The sequence below is a fragment of the Mesitornis unicolor genome, unplaced genomic scaffold (genome assembly GCF_000695765.1).
Source record: "Mesitornis unicolor isolate BGI_N332 unplaced genomic scaffold, ASM69576v1 scaffold21784, whole genome shotgun sequence".
In the NCBI taxonomy this organism is placed as follows: Eukaryota; Metazoa; Chordata; class Aves; order Mesitornithiformes; family Mesitornithidae; genus Mesitornis; species Mesitornis unicolor.
In genome coordinates this window covers 3876-9682 of record NW_010179849.1, presented here as the reverse complement: position 1 = coordinate 9682, position 5807 = coordinate 3876, and the positions used below count along the sequence as shown (strand labels likewise).

The window sequence follows — 5807 nt, the reverse complement described above, 5'->3', positions numbered from 1 at the left end:
GCCGGGCCCCCCCCAGCCACTGCCCTGGCACATCCCACACTCGTCCCTGCTGGCTCTGGGGGGTCTGGGGACCCCGTCACTGCTCTGGCCACCCCCCCAGAGGCTTTGCCAGAGGCAGGGGGTGCCCCCACCTCTGCTCCGCACACCCTGAACTCTGGAAAAAAAGAAGTTGCTTGCAATGTCCCTCTGCCAGCAGCCAGCGTGACCTATTTTAGCAATAAAAGGAAAAGCTCTCTGGTGCCTGGATACCCCTTGGCACTGGCAGCACTGCACTCGCTCATCAGACCGAGAAATGTACTTTTTAGCTTTGGCCTGGAGAAAATCACTTTTTCCCAAAGCTGATTCAGGTAAGAGGAAAGGGGAAGGTTTGGGAGGAAGGGAGGCAGCAGCAGAGCCCATCACCCCCAGCCTCCCCACCCTCTGCTACCAAAAACCTCCCCTGAAGCGCTGATCAAAACAGGGTGTCCACAAACACGCTGCTGTCTGCACAACTTCCTCCACAAAACCCTGGAACTCGTCGCAGATTTAAGAAGAAAACAACAAAAAAAACAACAAACCCCAAAACAACCATAAAGCAAACAACGGCTCCTCCACAATCAGCTCCAGTGTTGAAGATAAGGTCAGCAATAAAAACCCGGCTGAACGCGCGCATTTTTATCTTGCCTCCGGGGACGCAACATGTGCTGAGCAGACAAACGCCCGCCTTGTTCCGACGCGGCCTCGCTGCCGTCCGTCCCTCGGAAGCTGCTGACTCGGCCTTTTGTTTTTGGGAGGTGACCACACCACGCACGGCCCCGTCTTGGAAAGCAGCGATTGCTGCTGCCAGCGGCCGCCCCAGCTGCATCCTTCTGTCCCCAAACTGGGGCTGTCGGCAGCGCCGAGCTGTCCCGTTACAGAGCTGCTGTTGAGGCTCTCCCAATGGCAAGATGCTTGTTCCAGTCACATCCAGGCGCCTTTGAGCTCCATCCTCCCTCTGCCTGCTGCTCTGCCTCCTGAAGCCCCTCGTGGTGACCAACACTTGTATGGGGTGAGCGGCTCTTTGCACGAAACCAACCCAAAATCCCACCGTAAAAGCACCACATGATTTTGCTCATCATTGCACCTCTACTGCAGCGTGGTCCCTCACCATCTCCCACCACGCAACACCCATAACCCATCTGCAGGTCCACGCAGGACCCTTTCATCTTTCAACATCCCCATGCAATGCTTTCCTACGCTTCCTCGCAGCTCCGCAGCAAATCCTTCAGGGCAAAGAACCCAACGTGCTGGGTATTTTGAATTCATGTGGTGACAGTGACAACCAGCAAAAGTCTCTGGTCCTGCAGAAGGTGTCTCCTGGTGGGGGCCAGGAGTGCAAGCAGAGGCTTTGCCTCTCCAAAAGTGGCTCTAGTGAGTCCCTACCTTTGCCAAACCGCATATTCAGCAGAGGTTTGCACTTGCCACGTGGATTTATCATCTTGAGATCAACCAAAAGCAAAGTATCGCCCTCTGCGTCAGATCACATCTGAAAAGCAGATTAGGGAGCAACCAAGAAAGAGTTCTTCTGGATGAAGGCTGTATCCCTTAAACACAACCCGCTGTAAGCCAGCTCCTTCCTGGCAATGGGACAGACACCGCAGGGCAGGGAATTCGCTGTCCTGTCCCTTCACCCCACGCTCTCCCCGTCCCACAGCAGAAAGCCAACGTTCCCAAATCCACCGCTGAGCTGCTCCCAGCTCCCGCAATCCCTCACTGGCAACCCAGGGTACTGCAAGATGGATCACACCGACTCCTCGTGACAGATCTGATCAGGGCCCGTATTTCCAAGGTGCGCTTTTCATTTTCAAGTTATTCCTTAGAACGTGAGCTGCAGCCCGCAGCACAATTCGGGATGCGAACTCTGGCACGACGCACTCCTGCTCAGCGCACAGCTGGTAGCAGAGGCTTTCCTTTGCATACGGAGGGGGTTGGAGAAGGCTCTTCACATCCTGGGGGATTTTAGTGTTTGGCACCATCAACTCTCACAATTTTGCAGGTTCCCAAAGTGCTGACACGGGCTGGCACTTCGCTTCCAGCAGATCAGAGTGTGAGTAACGACTGAGGGAAACCAACACAGCAGCGGAGGCGCCTGGTGCTTGTAATGCAAAATACGGCACCGCTGCGTGGCCTTACCTGGTGTCACTGATGAAATCACTGCGCTCCGGCCGCCCTGGGAGCTCCCATCTCCTCCCAGCACAGGACACGGGCTTAACTGGCCCTGCTGGGAGGAGGAGTCTGGCCAGGGAGAGCACTCAGTTGCCCCCAGGCCACCAAATCAGCACAGGCGTTTGCACCAAGCCCTTGTCTCTGGTTCAGACAAGGCGGTTATTTATCACCGGCCAAAAACAACGAGAGAGCAGGCAAGGGCTGCTGTGCAAACAGGGAGTCTAATGAAGGAGCAATGGGGCTGCTCCCAGTGAGGACAGGAGGCACGGGAGGAGCCATGGGGGTCTCCGGGCTGGGGCAGAGGGGTCGGGCTCATCCCAGCTCAGCTGAAGGGGGAACAGGGCCAGGCAGGAAGGTGACTGGAGAGCAGGGCACAGCCAGAAACAGGATCCCCTGGGGGAACCCTGCTGTCCCCAGGGAATATCCATCACCAAGAGGCTTTAAAAGGAATGGGGAACATCGATCTGTTTACAGAAAACACCTGCAGGGTGCCTGAAAGTGAATATCCTTCCCACTAAAGTTTCCTTTCAGAGAGCATAAGCTCGGGACACGTTAGAAGGTTAAGGGCATAAGTAATGTGGGCTTTCACCTTTAGCTAAAGGTCGTGGAGCATTCAAATAATTCCTCTGTTTGCAAAATGAACACGGAAGAAATCAATGGTGCACCCCAAACAGTACAGCTTGTTAATATAGGAGACACAAGCAGTTTGGCCAAGCAGCACACGGTGCTCTTAAAGAGCTGAGTATTGGTGATTTTAGTTTTACCTAACGTCAAACAAACCAGAACCTTTTCCCCAAGCTTCCTCCTTCCCTTTAACAGCACGCACACTCATTAAAGTCCTTTTTTTACGGCTCATTTTTTACTAAGACAGAATTAAATCTAGAGTTACTATCAAATACCGCGCTATTTTCACATCCAACCTCCCTGCCCAGACACCTCTCAGCCAGGAGGAGGAGGACACCCCAATATGGATGGGGACCAACCTGCGGAGGAGCCCATTTGCTGCATCACCACCAGAGCCTGGTTTGGATCCGACCCACGGGCTCCCAGCCCTGCCCAAAACTGGCACCCAAGAGCGAAACCAGGCAGAAACACCCTCACTCGACCGGTACGGGATCTCCTGGCCAGCTCCAAACTCCTCCAAGGCTCCTGGAACGCGCTGTGGGAGACGGTGCCAATACACACAAGGTGCATTTCTGGGTACTCACTGGAAATGCACCTTTTTACCTGTTTTGTTGGATATTCCCTTGGGTTTTATACAACGGGAGAGGAAAACTGCCTAGGCCTGCTTCTGCTGCCGCCTGCCCCACCACAGCATCCCCTCTCGCTCGCCTCAGCTGTGGAATCAAATGGCTGCAATCCTTCAAATCAGTTTTCATGAAGCATCTCCAAGCCCAAAACAACGTCACGGCTCGTTTCTGTGCTTGGGGTTTTGCCACGTTGCCTTTCCCTGGGTGTGCCCATCACAGCCGGGCCGTGGTTATTTATTTACATTATAACAGACCTCAGCGCACAGGAGGTGACCCAGGGCAGGATGAGGATCCCGGGGCTGACGAATTCCCAATTCTGGGGATGCCTTGGAAGGCAGCAAACCAGAACCAAAGTCTGATTAGATGCAAGACACGCTCACGTCGGGTTGGTTTTGGCTTCTCTCGCTCTCCTCCAAACAAGCTCTCGCTGTGCAAACACACCCCATGACAAAACTGACCTGGCCAAGGCACGCAAGCAAATTCCAGCGGCTTTTCATATCAAACAGCTTCAAAGCAGCGGAGCTCTCCTCTCCCGGGGAGCAGCTCCGGCCCCAGAGCCGTGGCCACGCTCCAGATCACAGCACCACGCGTCTGCCAGTGGCTGAGATCACGCAGGGACATGGGGCAAGAAACACTCAGCCCAGCGGGGGCAACGGGTGTTGGGTTTGTGTGGGGACTGTGTCGAGGGGACCCTTGCTTATTTCCAGCCAAAAAAAACCACCCCAACTCACTTCTCCTGCACCCAGACACCTACAAGGAATCGCGTGACTCGGGAAGATGACTTGTGGCTGCGAAAATGGGCTCTGGAGGCAAATGCCAGTGACTTCTACCAGTGTTAATAGGTAGAACAAAAACAGTATTCACTGTGGCCAGAGAGCGGGGCAGGTTGGAGAAACCCAGAGCTGTGTCCCACATGCAAACCACCACCCCGCTGGGTTTGTTCTGCTGTTGTGACGTTAAGGGGAAGCAACCGGGGTTTGCAGGAGACAGGGGCTCACCCCTTTCACGCTCCTTTAAAATCCACCTCCATTGAGGTTTCCTTGGCTTGTTTTTAAGTCACAGCTTTGCAACAACTGCAAGCCCTATTGACCTGCTCACATCCTCCTCCTGCTTGGGTTTTGGGTAAAAAGAGAACTGGGATTTAATTTTTGAGACAAACGCCCTCGTCCCATCCCACATCCCAAGCAAACGCGCTCGCGCCGATGGAAGCGGAGCTCCCACAAACCGAACCAGGTCAGCACGTCTCATCCCGGGATGAAAAGCTCCTTTGTGCAGCAGCACGCAGGCCCTGCGGATCTGGATGAGCCAGCGACCGCAGCCAAAAGCTCACCCCGCGCCCTCCTGAACATTTCTATTTCCAAGCCTTTCCCAACCGAGGCTTCGCTCCCTGTGCCGCTCTGCTGCGGCTCAGCAAAGGCGGCAGACGAGGGAATTTCACCCCTTCACTGACACTTCGTGGACTTGCAGCACTTCAAATCCTACCCTAAATAAAGCTTCCCAGCAGGGGTTTTACCATTCAATGGCTGCCGCTGTCAGAAATGTAACCCCGAGACGAGGTCTCCTCGCTAACCCAGGTTACAAGCACCCTCCTGGCCACGGCCACCTTGCCGTAACCCGCCAAAAAACAGCTCCAAGGAGCAGCCTTACCAGCGCACGCCACACTCCAGCACCTAATAAGATTCCTTTAAGCAGCTTGAGCTGACTAAAGCTGTTCCACTGAGGAGAGTTTTTTCTGCTAAAGGCTTAAACCTCAAAGGTTCGACCATCCAGGATGAGCCAGCGCAGCCATGAGCAACGGCACAGGAGGTAGAAGTCAGAGCCAGGTGAATTCACCCAGGCAAGCTCCTGCCCCACACAGATGGGGGTCAACCTTCCTCTGTGCCCCCAAGTTGGCTGCTCCATTCAGCAAAACACAGCCAACAAAAAAAACTCAGGCAGGTCTCCTGAGCAAAGGGCAGATTTGGGGTTCACCCCCCCGCAGTGCACCTGGAAATTGGTGTGAGGAGCCAGGGCCAGGCTCGCTGGGAAGGGGTAAGACCATGAGCAGGAGAGGACGCTCATCCTCTGGTGATTCAAAGCCAAAAAAGGGCCATGCTGAAGGGGGCTGGAGGCCACACGCTCCTGCCCCACGTAGACGGGGGTCAACCTTCCCCTGTGTCCCCAAGTTGGCTGCTACATCCAACCAGGAGCACAAGCGGATTAGGGTGAGCCAGAGTCCGTGAGCACAACCACAGCAAGCACCAGAAATAGGCTGGAAAGGGAGAAAAACGCTGCAACCTCTGCATGGAGAAACAAAAAGAGGATCCCACAAGAGAGGAACGATGAAATCCTGCACCACAGGCACGGAAACGGTTTGATTTCTCTGTAACAGCC

The 5807-nt window shown here is 54.6% G+C and overlaps 1 protein-coding gene across 1 annotated transcript in view; it reads right to left on the bottom strand.

Moving 5' to 3' along the window:
* LOC104539412 (nuclear receptor corepressor 2-like) overlaps positions 1-5807 on the bottom strand; it is a 13940-nt gene that overhangs the window by 7918 nt on the left and 215 nt on the right. The gene's annotated exons all lie outside the window — the stretch shown is intronic.